General features: G+C 33.5%; 1 pseudogene; it reads right to left on the bottom strand.

Annotated features, from left to right (window-relative positions):
* Nucleotides 1–378: 378 nt before the first annotated feature.
* On the bottom strand, nucleotides 379–2178 carry LOC149847006 (pentatricopeptide repeat-containing protein At4g19191, mitochondrial pseudogene; annotated as a pseudogene).
* Between the last annotated feature and the right edge of the window lie 15726 nt (nucleotides 2179–17904).

Raw genomic sequence — 17904 nt, 5'->3', positions numbered from 1 at the left:
GTGAAATTGTGATGGAATTCTTGGGAGCTACCTACCTAAGTTTATATCACATTTAAAGAAAATGATTCCAAATGGCACAATTATTAAAAATAAATAAATAATTTCTTAAGCCTCTACTCTGGGAGAGGTATTATAAAGACAACTTAATTCCTTACATTACCCTCTTCCATTTGCTTATTATGCACAGGTATTGTGCATGCAATGCTCGCAAGCTTGGTGCATATATATTTAATATTTCTGAACAGTTTTAGTTCAGGTGTATTTGATCACATCTTACATTAATCAGAATATTTACAACATTAACTATCTACAATGGAAACTAACGAACATATATATGTCTTCAACATTCAACTAGCATTCTTCTTGAGCCAGTGCAGATCACCCATGAGAAAGAACGACACCCCCATTATCTAGTTCAATCTTGCTACATCCAGCTTTCTTAACCAGCCCCTTTTCCTCAACTAATCTTCTTGTATTAGCTGCCATATCCCACTTCCCAGCTGCAGCATATATGTTGGACAACAAAATGAAATTTCCACTACTGCTAGGCTCATGTTCAAGGAAATGATGAGCAGCATCAGCTAAGCCAACATTGGTATAAGTCCTACATGCACTTAGTAAAGGAGCCATTAAAGCACTCTGGTTTTCTACGGGCACCTCTTGAATGATATTCCATGCCTCACTCAAGTAACCAGCACGACTAAGAAGATCAACCATGCATGAGTAATGTACAAATTTGGGCTCTATGCTGAAATCATTCTTCATAGAAGAAAAGTAGTGTAGTCCATCTTCAACTGACCCAGAGTGGCAACAAGCAGTTAGTATTCCAGTAAAGGCAACTTCATCTGGCCTTACACCTTTTTTTATCATCTCAGAGAAGAGATCAATGGCTTCCTTTACCTTCCCATGAATTGCATATCCTGCAATCATAGAGCTCCATAAGGCTAAGTCTCTACTGGGAAATCTATCAAATAGTCCCCTAGCATTTTCAATACTTCCACATTTGCAGTACATGTCAACAAGAGCAGTCACAATGCGAATGCTCATCTCAATGTCATTGGTGCAGATATACTCTTCAATCCATTTCCCCATTGCAAATGAACCCAATTCAGCACAAGCAGATAAAGCGCTTGTAATGGTTATTTCATTTGGTTTTGTACATAACATCAGCATGTTTCTAAACAACACCAGTGCCTCACTTGGATCTCCATTTTGAACATAACCACTGATCATCGACGTCCACAAGAAAACACTCTTGTTACTCCTGATATCGAATAATTTACGGCTAGAATTCGCATCATGGAATTTCATGTACGTGGATACAAGTGCAGTCATGGTAGAGTCATCATGCTCGCAGCCACTTTTGATGATGGAAGCATGAACTGAGCTTCCCAATGGAGCCCCTCCAAGATAGTCACAAGCAGATAACATATTTATAAATGCAACTGAATCAGGTCTGATTCCCTCTAGCAGCATTTTGTAATAAAGACTGAAAGCCTGATGAAACTTTCCAATCTTTGCATACCCACCAATGATTGTGGTCCAAGAAACAACTGACCTTTCTGCCATCAGATCAAACAAGAGGCGAGCAGAATCGACACGCCCGAACACAATGTACATATTCATAATTGAGTTACACAGCACCAAATCTAAATCAAGTCCAATTTTCATCCCGTAGCAATGAATCGAAGTGCCAACTCGCAACCACTCACACCTACAACAGCCAGATGTAATGGTCACTAAGGTACTTAAATTGGGTCTCAAACCACCCATCAGCATACTATTTAAAACCCCAAGTGCCAAACTGAGATCACCAACCTTGCAATAACCACCAACCATTGCGTTCCATGATACAATGCTTCTTCGGGGCATTTTATCAAACACTTGGCGCGCACAGGCCAAGTCCCCAAGTTTCCCATACATATCAAGCAAGGTAGTTTGCACAAAGAGATCACTCTCCAAACCCATGAAAATGGAGTGGGCATGGACTTTCTTCCCATCATTCAGAAGGCCCAATTGAGCACAAGACTTGATGACAAAAGGGAAGGTGAAATTATCAGGACGGCAATCAGTTTTTAGCATCATGTAATAGAGATACAGAGACTTTCCGTACAACCCATCTCGTGTATACCGTCGAACCAAACAGTTCCATGAAGAAACAGATGCGCTGCTCAGCATTCAGAGAAGATGCACAAGGAGACTTCACAAAGATCCAATCATGGCAATCCAATTTCCTAAGACCAAAAACAGAGGTCGAATTTCGTGTCTCGCTATTTCTAAATCGGAAGGTGAATTCGGATTCAGGATTCGGCTTGGATCTAGAAGCCCAATCTACTTGGGTCCAGCATAATTGGATTCACACGGCTCGGTTATGGCCCATAGGGTCAGGGTTTGGTAACAAAGGAAAGGCTCCCATTAACTATTCGGGTCTGACCCATGAACTCCAATTATTAAATGGACCGGTGTGTGGTTTACAAAATTTTATACCAAACCCATAGCTGACTAAGATCTGCAAGTTTTCAATGTAGAAAACTTAAAAAATACCATTTTACCCGGTAATGACCGGGTCTGGTTTTCGTAATCTTTAATGAATCTGGGTATGGTTTTTCTTATAAAAGATCCGATTAGATCAGCATTCAAATCCAATATCAACCCCTCCTAGTCGGATACGGGTCTGAACCCATTCATTCTGGTGGATATCCGATCTGTTGACACCCCTAGTTCACACTAACTCTGCCTTACAATCGGCCTTAGAGTTACAAGTTGGTCAGAGTCCCAACTCAAGTCTGAATCAACTCCAACCCATGTTACTGGATATGGGCAGTCTATAATCTATATCCTAATTCTAGTTTGATCTTTCCCCTTGTCTGTGGAATAGATTTGGCAAATCCATCAGATTCAGTTGGAATCAAGTCTCGTTATCAGGATTTTGTCGACAAAGAAAAATCTCTTGATAAATTAAGAAAATATGTTCTTTTGGAAAAATCTCAGGAAACTACCATTAAATTTAATTTTATAAAAATATAAAACCATTAAAATTATATGAAAATATAAAAAAGTCAATATCATGTTCATAACACAATAATATTGGGATAAAACACTGTATTTTCTTTGTTTTTATGATGAGGAACCCTCATTAAGAACTGTGCCACTTAATGCACCCGCCTCTCACTGAGGCAAACCCCAAGTGGGGCCATGACCACCCTGCCTTACATGGTCTACCTTCAAAAGCTATGAACATACCCGTGTGCCAATGTGGTTTGATCCACACCTTCATGTCATTGTCTTTACAACCTCCCCCACTGACCACGTGGGGTGACCCAGTAGACACCTTATTTTTTACAGTCATTTCATACTCAATATCATATTTTGGCCTTTAAAATGACTTCTTCAATGTTTTGTCCAAAAGATGAATTAAACTAGAGGATCAGCTTTCAAACAAAACGTGGATTAATTTCAAAATCCTGGTTAATAATTGTGTTGATCAATGTGCTGTTAAAAAATATCTGCTTTTAATCTCTAATATTGTCACCCTCTTAGCTCTCTTCCGAAAACTTGCATTTTTTGCACAGTACCCTTCTTCCTCAAGCAACTGAGAGATGCTAGTCCTTAGCTATATACCATAGCATGCTTAGCATGTAAAAAATTACAGATACACAAGTTGTTTTAGTAAGAGTATCCTCCAGTAGGATTTACATGATAAGATGTAACAATCAAATTTGGGCTACAACGATTAATGTTCAAACTATAATTTAAGGAGAGACATTTTCTCGCATGATAATCGATACACACACATACACATGCACACACCTAACATATCATATGCATGCACACAAACGCATATGCAGGTACATTTGGTTGTTGAAACGGAAGCCAATAAATTCATCTCCTTGGGGTCTTCTTTTAATATTATTACCTGATCCAAATTGCTTATGTATTGTCCCCAACGTCTCATTGAAAAACTAAGACTTAAACAGATATGCCTGATCATACCTGCCCTTTATTGTAATTCAATTTCAACTATGGATTCCAAATGAAAAAGAAATGAACAATGTAGAGCTGCAGAAAAATGTATGGCATATAATTGTTGCTAGGCGCTGTTATTTCGTAATGGTGAGTGAACTACACCATTTATGAAAAAATACGCATTTATCTAGAGAAACAAGAAGTATGATGCAAGATTTTTGTTGTAGAATTGAAAATGGTAAGTAATGCAGCCAATGAAACTTCAAAGCATGACTTCCAATTATGACCCTTTAAGTCACCTGATAAAACCTTGATATTTTCATGTACACAATCACTCTTGTGAAAAACATTTGCTTTCCACTATATGCTGAAGCAATGCATGTTTCATCTTTCACTTTAGAGGATATCTAACAAGGATCTATATAGAGATGGAAAAAAACCTTATGTTATGGACTTTCGCAGATCTGCAGTCCGTAGTCACTATTTTACACCAATTTTTTTTTATCAAGTGATGCACGTGGTAGCTAAAAAATTGACCATCTCATTTGACTTGATATCAATATCTAGCAGTCTTGAATCAGATGGCAATGCAACGAAGAGATGCACCACTCACAGTAAGAATATACCAAAATGTGCATGCATAAAAGGTACTCATTCTTTATGACAATTAAAAGGATGAAATGATTGATCAAATTGAATTGTAGGAATTCACTCATTCATATGTAACCCGAGACTGAATCTTCTTGATTCCATTGAATAATTTTTTAGTTAGAGAGTAAAACCATTGGCGAAGCTAATCTAGGGCATGTTTGTTTTGATCACAAGTCAATCAATTGAAAAAGTGATTTATGTGATTCACATTCTAAAACATTAAATGTTAGAATCTATAACAATATGGAAGAATATTTTCAATCACATATGGTAGTTTTCAAGATCATCGCTTATCTCAAAGAGCAGTAGTAGCAGTTCCCAAAATTATCACCTATTAATCATTCATCATTATCTCATCTTTATTATTTCTCATTTTAGTTGTAGATAAAGATTATTTATCTGGATCATGTACCTATATAAATATGTGAGTTGAGATATTGAATAAAATGAAAAAGAAAAGAGAAAAAGATAAAGAATGTGAGAGTTTTTTTTTTTGGATATAGGCCTTTGGCCGAACCACGTATATGTTTGTTATTCCTCTATTTCTTCTTCATAATTTCTTATTTAATTTTTATTTAATTTATTTTTTATTTTTTAACATGGTATTCGATGGAGTTGTCTTTACCAACTTAAAGTCTGCAATCTTCTTTTCATTGGCAAGTTCATACTACAATCTTCATGTTGTGCATCTTTCAACGACTTTGCTTCATATTGTAGTCTATTTGATACTCTATTGTTATGTTATCATCGCTGAAACATTAATGCATTCAACCATCTTTATCAATTCTAGCATATATTTTCATATTTTCAAGTTGGGAGTTCTCTTTGTTCACCTTTCAATGTGAGGGAGTGTGTTGGAATTTATAACAATATAGGAAAATACTTTCAATCGTAAATGGTAGCTTTCAATATCATCGCTTATCTTTGAGAGCAGTTACAGTCCCCAAGATTATCACCTATCAATCACTCATCCTTAACTCATCTTGATTATTTTTTATGTTAGTTATAGATAAAGATTATTTATCTGGATCATAAACCTATATAAATATGTGAGTTGAGAGATCGAATAAAATAAATAAGAAAAAAAGAGGATGCGAGAGCTTTTTCTCGTGGATCTAGGTATTTGGTCCAACCATGTATATATGTGTTATTCTTCTATTTCTCCGTCATAATCTCTTATTTAATTTTTATTCAATCATTTTTTTATTTTTTTTAACATTAAATTTTTCATGTTTGCTTTAGGTTATAAATTTGACTTGTGTGAAAATCTACGTGATTATGTGTCTATCATGTCATGTTACTGCTCTATCACATTCACAACTAAACATCTAATGCTTGTGAAAGTCAATCACAAGGTTAGACTTGTGTAAGACTTTCACAAGTTTTTGAGACTTCAACATTCACAGCTAGAATCACATTCACGGCTTGCATTTTTGCATGTTTGAAAGTTATAAAATCACAGGTGTTGCAAACGTGCCCTACCTTGAATTGATTTCACTCTTAGTGGCTCATAGTTGCAGTAATGTGGTTTACCATTATCCCTTGTACTCCCAATAAAAGTCCCTTTTCTCTTGTAGTCTTTAGTAGAAGATGTTGCTTTCTGCAATCCCATAACCATCGACATCAAAATATCATTAGTTACAATATATAATGTTTGATCAACTGCACAAACTTTATTTCACCAAATACCCACTTGTTTAAAAGTGTGCCCACAAGTTTGTGACACCTTCTTCACCTTTTTAACATGGACCATCGTCACCAACTCTAGAGACAAATCAACTATGACCCTTGTACTAGAAAAAAAATATTGTAGACCAACAGTCACTAACTTCATTACCTACATACAAGCACTGAACTTCTAACTGATTATGTTAAAATTTACCAATACTCATGTTTATAAACAAAGTGCAACAAAACAATATTGGTTTAAAAAGGAGATGTGGGCCTCATACAAGTTTGACATGTAGTACACTTCTTATACTTTGCACACTTTTCACATTTGGTTTGGTCATCCATGAGTGCAAGTGCATCTCAAACTCTGTGTCAGAATAAAACTCCTCAACTGATTTGTTTTCTTTATGCATAGCCTTCAATTCTTTTACGAGCCAGTATTGCCTAGCCCAATTTTTTTGTATGTAGACTTATTTGTAATACAGTCATGCTACTTTGGACTCCTGAAATTTAAAGTGATTCACAGATATATTATATTCTACTGAACCTAATATCCAGGCATTCATTTATGCATTGTTCACTATTCATTCTTATAATAATTTTTCATAATCGGCATATGTAGGTTTTGGTTTGGCTTTGGTCTCATTCAAATAGCCACCAAGCTCCTTTCTAATGATTACGATTGTCATAAAATTAGCCTAATATATGTTGAAATACACAGACAACTATGCAAAACAACACAGTCACCTTCTTCACTGGGATAATCTATACTCCTTTCTTCGTACCTCACACAACCTCCAAACTACAGAAGTTACACACACAAAATTAACAATACAAATACCACCAGATATGTAGAAAATACACAGACAACTATGCAAGACAACACAGTCACCTTCTTCACTGGGATAATCTATACTCCTTTCTTCGTACCTCACACAACCTTCAAACTACAGAAGCTACACACACAAAATTAACAGTACAAATACCACCAGATATTTAGAAAATACACAGACAACTATGCAAGACAACACAGTCGCCAGCCACATCAATTAACTCTTACCTATCAATGTACCAGGTAGAGAACATTCTATCTATATCCAAGGTAATGTGCACTAATTGTAAAACCTTGTAATTGTCCAGATTTTAGAAATTTAATTGATGGTAATTGGTGTAATTTTTTGTGGTAGATAATAATTTAATATAAATTAAACGTGATATATAGGGGTTGGCATATGCATTGGACCCTGGATGGAATTCATGGTCCACGTACGTATAGTAAGTTTTCTAAAATCAAGAAAATCAATTTCAAATATGACATCTTAATTAGAAAGATTAATCAAGCTTAATTAGAAAAAAACTTAGAAAGGTGGGATGTTTTCCTTGGAGAGTCATTTTTATAAGGACTTTCATATAGGGGTGTCACCTAGGAGTTATGACCTAGGTGGGACGTTCCCTCTACAAGAGGGTGAGGCCTTCTCCTCTCTCTCAAAATGGTGTTTTTGAGAGAGAGAGGGAGAGAGAGAGAGAGAGAGAGAGGAGGCTACCGAGATTTTCAGAGCTTCATAGGAGGAGGCCATAATTTATTGTGAAGCTTCAATTAGGTCATATATCATCAGCTAAGGTACGTGCATCCTCTCATATGAAACGACGGGCGAGAGGATTGGCATAGATTGAATCAGGCATATGTTTAAGCAAATCCAAAATAGGTTTAATCCATGTGCTTTGGGATTTTATTAGCATGAACAGGTTTTGTTTAATTGATTAAATTTTGATATTGTTGATGGTATGTTCAAATTTTCCCATGCTCAGATTATCGCATGCTCTGATATTTTTTTTACATGCTCTGATTATCGCATGTTTATAATTTTTGGTTTAGCACATGGAAATTTTGATAGATTAGGAGCATGTACAGAATGCATAGTCGATTAATTAAATTTTATAAGCATGTGCAGATCAATAGTTTGTTCAAATGTTTCAACATGTTTAGGTTTAACAAGCATATCCATTTTAATAAGCATGTCAACATTTACAAGCATGTTTGTGTACAAATTTTAGAATCCTACATGATTTTGATGTTTTGATGTTGTTCATGATACGAATCTTGATTGATTTTGCATCAATTTATATTTGATGAGTGTATACAGTTTTGGGTTCTTAGTTCATCGATTTATGTTGGTTGATACTTGTACCGTTTGGATTTTTGTATACCAATTATTTTTACTGATCTAGAATAAAAAGAATCGGTATGACTCACGCGTGTTGGGTATTCTTTTGGACTAAAACCAAAACCAGTTTTCAGGGTTCGAGTTGGACTCATGAACCTCATAACAGTTTTGAGGTTTCATGTCAAACTGAAACATAAATTGGTTTGGACTGTTCAGAATAGTATCGGTGTGATAGGTTTATATTTTTTTTAGCATGTGCATTTGAAAATCATTATGGTGGTAAATAAATAAAATTTTGGAGATAATTTACAAAAAAAAATGAGTTTTTAGTGAGTAGTTAAATCCGATTTCTAATCGGCCTTAAGGCTGAATTACCGATTTTTTATTTAGAGGAAACAAGCTCTAAATCAATGATGGATTTTAAAGTTAAATGTGGGATTTTAAATTTAATAAATTGGGGTTGTTGTCAAACTTTTTTTTTATCTGAGATATTATTTGAAGCTTTGTTCAAGTATGTAAAATCTGGGATTTTGAATGAAAATCTAATTTTAGCAAGATTGAGAATCCCATTTTTTTTACTATGATATGAACCCGAGTTTAGCCAAGAGCATGAATATGTGTTTATTTCATTTGATCTGAGGTGAATATACACTCATATATTTATTCATGAACCGGAACTAGATTACTGGAGGTGGCAACCTTTATGATGGGTTATTGAGATTCTAACCATATTGGGGATTTGTTTTTGTTAAACTTATAGACATAATGTTTGAGTTTATTAAGATCAAATTTCATTTACATTAAATCTTGGTTTAAATAAATTTTTTGTTTGGAATTGATATGGGTTGGTGATATAAATCTATGATGTACCCTGGATCCATAGGTATGTCTTTCTACGATGATTTAAAAATATGCATTTGTATTTAAAAAAAAATATTTCTGCATATTTTCAAGGTTGAGTTTGGGATCGTTACACTAATCACATCCAACACCCAAAAATATTACCCTACTCATGTGAACAATCAATGCACAACACTATTCTACTATGCTCGACAACAACCAATAGGTTAATAGGCACTCAATAGCTAAGAAATAGCAAAAACAAGTGATACTCAGTTACCGCATGTAGGAAGTCTCAAATCCTCATAGAAAAATGATTTAAAAAGTCACTCGAAAATTCAATCTAAGGCATGGTCAAAGTTCTTGACTCTAGAGGCTTATAAAATCAAGAACTACCAAATGAATACCTACGTGCCCCAAAACCTTGAAGACAAACTATGGATGCTGACGTCAGCACCCTCCTTGAATGAAGTCTCAACAACAGCATGATCTCCCCTTTGTTTTCTTCTTCTAGGCCCAATATAGCTTTGATACCATACTGAATATAGATGATGTCATAAGAGAAGAACAATAAGCAAAAAGGGAGAGTTTTAAAAAACTTCATTAGCTTGGAAAAGAAAATACATCTATATAGAGAGAGATATAGGGATGCACATGAGTCGGGTTTGAGCCTTTACTCGTGATTAGATTGAGTTGAACACCTTTAATTTTTAAAAAAATATCAAAGGTTTTGTAATTTGTGTAAAAATCTTTTTGAAATGGTGGAAAGTGGTGGATTTGAACCCACACCCGTTGAGGTAAGATGCTAAGACCTTTCTTTATGGTCACATTATGAACAAAATAATACATATATAAAATTTATTTTTTCATATAAGTATGCAAGCTGAGCTTAGTCAAGCTTACAGAGCTTATCCGAGTTAGACTACCTTGTCAAGCCCGGCTCATTTTGTAAGACCCAAGATTTTTCTTTGATAATTGAATTAAATAAATGATAAATTTTTTTGTGTATCTATGACTTGAGTGCAAATTCTTGATTTTTCAGAAATTCTTGATTTTCTTGAAATTCTTGATTTTGACTAATTATGAAATTCGGTCTCAATTGTAAAATTTAAAATATGCGGACTAAACAAGAAAATAAATTATTTGTATATTTTTAGATTATGGATATTGAATTTGGATCTAAATCCTAGCATTCGGATCTAATATGGAATGGAAATAATAATTTGGATTGAATCTGATTTAAAATGTTAATTGGATCCAATACCAATAGATTGGACCCTCATATATGGGATGACTTATGTGGACCCCATTTGGATCCAAGAGTCCGTGCAGTTTAAATATCATTTACTTCTAATTGGAAAACTTAATTAGGACTTTACTTAGAAAAATAGATTTTTCCAAAATTAATTAAATTATTAATTAGGAGATCAAAGAGGGTGGCACATCCCACACCTCTTAGATCAATTAGATAATATAGATAATTGTTAGTGGTTAGCATATGAAAAAGATAAATAAGTAGATTCCTAACTAACTAGAGTTTTAAAGAAGTTGATAAACAAATAAAGAAAGAAAATCCAAGAGATGTTGGAAGTTCATATAGGCTAGGACTCTTCTCCTTTCACATATTTTTTTTGAGAGGAGAGTTCTAACCAAGTTGAAACTTTGTCTAGGTGAAAGAGGGTTTTATAAACCCCCTCCCACACGCCCTTCTCATTCATAAGTGCTAAAAATATTTTCTTCTCTTTCTTTCCTTTCCTTTTTTTTTTCTCTTTTTGCTTTCACTTCTTCCTCCTCTCCTCTTCACACCTACGAGAGTTGGAGTGTGTGGCTTGAGTAGTCATTAAACCTGCATATTGTAAGGTGGTGGTGTTTGTGAGACTATCAGATCACCCAATTTTCTTTCAGTTTAACAATCTATCAATTCTTTTAGGTAAGATTTACTTAGTTTATGCTTTATACATACACCAAGCATGCATATGTGTATAATATATTATTTCAGAGGTATATTTACATTATTAGATCAGTCATACACATTTTCTTTGACGAAGATATTGCTTATTTGGATTTACAAAAACACGAATCATTGGTTTTTCATAAAAATGTATGTAGCAATAACATTTTTTTTGTGATATCCATAAATTAGTCCTTTTGAAATCTGGTTGAATCCAAAATATTGAAGTTTCAAAGGTTCTATGGACTTAGGATAGTTTTTAGTAAAAATGTTTTCTGAGAAACTATTATTTGAGATGACTATTATATCTTCTTGACCAGTTTTAGAAATAATTATGTATCTCTGAGAATATCAGTGCAAAATTTTTAAATAAAAACACTAGGTAATCTATAGAACTTAATTTTAGGATCTTATTTTATCCAATTTGGATCAGTTTTGAGGAAGAAATGTTCATCTTAACATAGCTCCAGTTTTAGGCTCTGGTTATAGGACTCTTTCGACCTATCTTTTTCAAAGGTATAGTAGCCTAAGCAAAACCACTCCGAATAAATTATGACAAATTTGGGTGAAGTCAAACATATAATACAAGAGTGTGTAAAAAGGGTTTTGCCAAAAATGTTATCTATAAATCTCAATAAATTCTTTAATCTGAGAAAATTTTTATAATTTACAAAATCTATTTTATAACTCTACCAGAACATGGTTCAGTAGAGAAATTTTTATTATTTTTATACTCATGATTTTAAAGATCAGTTTGTTGGGTTGTGTTTCTGACAGGTGAAGTCAGCCTCAGTAAACATGTGATGATTACATATGTAATTTATAATTTTTGGTGGATTTTGTAAAAATTAGGGATCCAAATTTTCCTGATGACTTGTACATATGATTAGGCAGTAACATGTATGGATTTTGTTGTTTCATTGTTTTCCTATCATGTCTTACATATTATCGGCATTAAGACATCTTACTGAAATATGAACATAGACTCAAACATTGGGTAAGATCTAAATCCAAATTTGTGTTGGGTGTGTTTGGAAAATGTTGTAAAAGTTTAGTTGTTATACGACTTAACTATTTTGGTTTATTCCAAAGAATGTATTTCCATATGTATGGTGATGCTCATCATGTGTAACTTGTTAAATAACTGAAAATCATGCTTGAATGGATGGAAATTGAATGGTTTGTTTTAAGATAATCAAAACCCTAATTTCTTAGAAATTGATTTAGGGTTTGGGGCTCTTTCTCAGAATTTGATTCCTATAAATTTATATGTTGTTGTGGTTTGATTTTTTTTAAGTCATTTATAGCATGAACTAAATTAAATTATAGGGATTTGCCTTTTGTAAGCTTGGCTACAACTGAACATAATTAAAAACATGAGTCTTTAGATTTGGGCTTATGAGAGCCTTAACCGAAAAATTGGCTTGTGTATTTTTTGCTATGAGTTAGTTGTAATGAACTCATTGATTCAATCTATTATCATTAATGTTTTAATTAGGGTTGATATATTTTGAGGTACTAAAAATCAATATATTAATCAGAGTCATATAGATTTTCTTGATAAGGGTTTATGAGAGCTTTTATTAAGAAAGTCGAGTTTCGTGACTCTAATTATGTTTTGATGTTTTATTCAAAAAATTTATAAATTCAATTTTGAATTATATTAGATCTAATATAAATATTTATAATTAGGATGAAGACTAGTTAAATCATAATTGGTAAGTTATGATTTTGGTATAAGGATGCCATGTTTCAGAGAAATAGGCTCCTACGCAAATTATGATTGATGATAATGATTAAATTCATTCATGATAGCTGGACTGTATTTATTTTCATGATAAATTGAGCATGATTATGTTCTTAACTACAATGAATGTGAATATAAATATGGGCATGTTTGATTGCAATGTGATTAGCAAACCATGTTTCGGTTGTTGTAGTTTCGGGTTACTTTAGCCACGTGACCTAAACAACTTAACAGTGATTTAAACTGTGATTGATAGAATGATATATATTTGTGATGATGATGCATGCTGATTTTTATTCATTAAAATTATGTGATACTACATAAATAATTGTTAAATATCATGTTTACGTGATTCATTGTTTATGAGTGCATGTGGTGCTATGTGATACAGTATTTATGAAATGCATGCAGGGTGGCAGAAATCCCACAGGGTTGTATGGGCATATGGGTGATCAATAAAATGTTGAATTAAGGTTCTTGAATAAGAACCATGTGATGACAATACACTAACCTAAGTGGTAGTTGCATTTACCTATGGCCTAATTATTAAGATAACCCTAAATAGGATTCTGGTAAGCCTTTTACCAAGGTGTACTTAACCGAAATGGTCCTTGGTCTACCTTAAAGAGAGTAAGCAATATGAAACTCTCTGGGCCCTTTTTTTTTTATACTGTGAGGGAAAATGCATTGGTGGCCTTCGATCAAGAGAATTTAGGAGGTTAGAACTGTCAAATTTTGTCCTAGGTGGGCATGTCTCTGGATCTTTTACAGAAGTGAGTGATCAATCACCGTTATGACTGGAAGCCATGCCCCAGATAGTGTCTCTCGGTGTAACACCACCCTTGAGGAACCATTTAGTCAGTTACTCGAGAAATTAAAATACATAGCATAATAAACACCTAAGTAGTATAGTATGTTTCATAGAAGGTCTACGCATACCCGATAGGTTTTTTGGTAATCAAGTAAAATTTAGAAATAATTGCTCAGTTTATTTTTCTATAATTTTATTATTTGTTCATATGATTATGTGGATGCATGCATGTAATTAAATGTCCTAAAATCTGAAATATATTGTTGTTATATATGTTTGAAATGAGATATTATGATTGTACATTTCTTGAAAATATGAATTCTTGAACTTTACTGTTTAGTAATTCAATTGCATATTTAATGTTAAATTTTGTATAATGTGATTGATACATGTTATGCAAGCTTAGTGTATTATATATTTACATTATCTATGTGAATCTTTTTAAGTCTTCAAAGTCTTATGTTTTCAAAATACAATATTTTTCAACTAACATATGATTTGATGGAGCAGATGCAGGTTGTTGCAAGGGTGTTGTGTGAGGCTAATAATTTTGATATCTCAAGGGCTATCTGTCAAACTTTCATTAAATATTATTTGATTATTTTAATTATTGACATTATGATAGTTGCATGAATGGTTTGATAATTAGTTAGACTGTTCAATATTTTATTAATTTTGGTCATGAATGGTTAGATGTATGTGCTTTAGAATGTAATGTGTACGAGCGGTTTAACCAAAAATCCTTAATGTTTGACTGATTTTAAATCAATATTTTTTATTATATTTTTTCAACAAAAATAAAGAAAAATAAATGAGTTTTTGTTATTTGGATGATTTTTTCTCAAACTTTGTTCTAAGGAGCTATTAAACGCTAGTGCATGCACAAGAGCTTAATTCGGTTAAAACGATGCCAATGATGAATTATTTAAATTAATGATTTTTTATGTAATGTGTTCAATCGGTTTGATAATGGTGGTTCCGCACTGGATATTATACTAGGAAGCTAAGATACTTTCAGGCTTGTGCTTAAGCGGGCCGTCTAGTGCTTAGTATGATTGGAACGTATCCATTGGTGAAACTGTTGCATGATTACATATTGAAAAATAATTTACCTATATTTTTTAGTTAAAATCTTTCGGACTGTTCCACATTTACGTGTACCGAGCCTAAACCTTTATTTTGTAAAATGAGTTTGAGCCAAGCTTCAATGGGTTGAGCTCGAACTAGCTTGGCTCATTGTGCATCCCAAGAGATATCCCCTCATCATACACTACAAGACAAAAACTATTGACTCTAACATAATATTATATGGACAAGAATCCCCCTAATAAGAATGTAATATAGAAGTAAATATATAAAAAAAGGGCAGCACACATGCAGTAATACAATATTATACATAACTCTTAACATGCCCTTGTTGGGCAGAACCATCCCAGCCATGCCCAAAAATGGTATGAATGATTTTTTTAAATCATTACATTTCGACCAGATGATGCTAGAAAATAGTCGTCCATTGAAGTTTTAAAAAAACTGCTGGAATCCAGCCATTTTTCATCCAGTAACTAGTCGAAAGATGGTCAAATCAGTGCCGCCTTGCAATAGCAGTGCTAATTTGGCCATCTTCTAGCCTTGTCTCGAGCTTAAATGGCTTTGTCCGGACTCTGCTGGGTTCCGAACTTGAGCTGAGCTTCAAGGCATTCCAAAAAAAAATCATTTTTAAAAATTATTGTATAAGGTGGGTTTCAAACCCAAACCTCTCTCAAGTTTTCCAAGTGACCCACCACTAAGCCAAAGCATATATTTCAGTCATTGACACCAAAAATAATATATACATACTAAAAGTACTCTATATTAATAAAGTCTTTTGATAAAAATCCAACAGCCTACGCATTACACTAACAATAACTTATTGAATAGAATTGCAAATATATTATATTTATTTGTATCTGAGCCTTATCGAGCCTATCGAGCTTGGTAGACTGATCAAGCTCGGCTTGTTTGCTCGTCCGAGCATTAGAATCATGTTCAAGCTCGGATTATTTAAAGCACGGACGAGCTTTGAGCCGAACTTAACCGAGCCAAGCTCGTGCCAGCTCGGTTCATTGTGCATCCCTACCCCTGATGAAACTGAGGTAAGTGAAAAAACTGGGGTGGGGTGGGTTTTCACAAACCTGATTCTGAACCAAAACCGGGTTTGTGAAAACCAAGTTATAAACCTAGTTCTCAGTGGCATCCAAACAGTACCTAAAGTAGACATGGCATATGGTCTTATAAATGGCATGTCAAAGGTTCATATTTAGGGAAAACCCTCATTTGTGGTTTGCCTGGTATAGACAAGAAAATGAAGTGACAAAGCTTAATGGGAGGAGTGCAAAGTCGTGGAATTGATTTGAGAGACCAAAGATTTTTGAAAAATGATCGTACTGCATGCCAAAAGTGATGCATTTTATGAAATGCCCTATAATTTTTAAAAATTTGTATGATGTCCAAAATCGCAAATTTTTTGTTGTAAAGGACCTATATATTTATATATATATATATATATATATATATATATATATATATATATATATATATATATATATATATATATATATAAACTTCTCAAATATCCAAATATGTGGATTTTCTCTCAAATATGTAAATTTTCTCTAATACATTTGTGAATGTCCTATTTGTGCCCTTGTGTGATTTTATTAAAAGAAGGCTCACAAATTTTAGGGACATTCGCAACCATGAGTATTATATTTGCAAATGTCAAGACATGCCCATCAAAGGGCCTCCACCCTGGTATTTGTAAAAGTGTGTTAAAAGGTAAAAAAAAAAAACCTTTTAGTGACACTTCAAAACACAAATGGCCTTATATTCGTAAATGTACCGTTAAAAAACTTTATAAGAAAATTTTCAAATACAGTATGACATTTGCATATTTGGGAGGGAAATCATGTATTTGGGAGGAAATTTACATATTTGTGAGAAAAATGACATACTTTAAAAAAAAATCACATATTTGAGAAGAAATTCACATATTAGCATATTTGGAAGAAAAATTACATATTTAAAAAGAAATTCGCATATTTGAAAAGAATTTCCCATAATTGGATATTTGGGAGGAAGTTTGCATGTTTGAAAAAAATTAGCTTGTGCAAAGGGTAAAAAGATCTTTTATAATAAAAAATTTGCGAATTTGAACCTCTCACCAAGAAAAGAAGGAAATGAAGTTCAAGCTTAGAATACGGGAAGACAGATCTCCAGCTTTGGGACCAACTGGGAAGGGCGTATGGAGGCATATCAGGCCCTCTGAACAGGTGTTGAGTTGGAGATTGTCGAGAGCAAAAATTAGTTAACTGCATTTGTAGCTGCCATAAAGAAAGGCATTATTCTACCTACCTAATAGATGTCATATTGGCAAACGTAATGAAGAATGCACGATCCATTATTTTTTGCTGCAGATTTACTGCATCAGTATGGCAGGATATAATGCAGGCGTTTGAGGGAATATGTCCTACCACCTAACTGATCGCAAAAATATGTTGATAGTTCTCTACCAAGCATAAATGGCCTCAGTTAACAAATATCAGCAACGTTTACAATCCATTATAATTTTATCGCAAGATTTTCAAAAGCCAATATAACCACAAAATCAATATATTAATCAGAGTCATATAGATTTTCTTGATAAGGGTTTATGAGAGCTCTTATTAAGAAAGTCAAGTTTCGTGACTCTAATTATGTTTTGATGTTTTATTCAAAAAAATTATAAATTCAATTTTGAATTATATTAGATCCAATATAAATATTTATAATTAGGATGGAGACTAGTTAAATCATTATTGGTAAGTTATGATTTTGGTATAAGGATGCCATGTTTCAGAGAAATAGGCTCCTACACAAATTATGCTTCATGATAATGATTAAATTCATTCATGACAGGTGGACTGTATTTATTTTCATGATAAATTGAGTATGATTATGTTCTTAACTGCAATGAATGTGAATATAAATATGAGCATGTTTGATTGCAATGTGATTAGCGAACCATGTTTCGGTTGTTGTAGTTTCGGGTTACTTTAGCCACGTGACATAAACAACTTAACAGTGA

This window comes from Nuphar pumila, chromosome 2, assembly GCF_984573655.1.
Source record: "Nuphar pumila chromosome 2, dmNupPumi1.hap1.1, whole genome shotgun sequence".
Lineage (NCBI taxonomy): Eukaryota > Viridiplantae > Streptophyta > Magnoliopsida > Nymphaeales > Nymphaeaceae > Nuphar > Nuphar pumila.
Note: the sequence above shows the minus strand (reverse complement) of the source record. Positions and strands in the feature narration are given on the sequence as shown.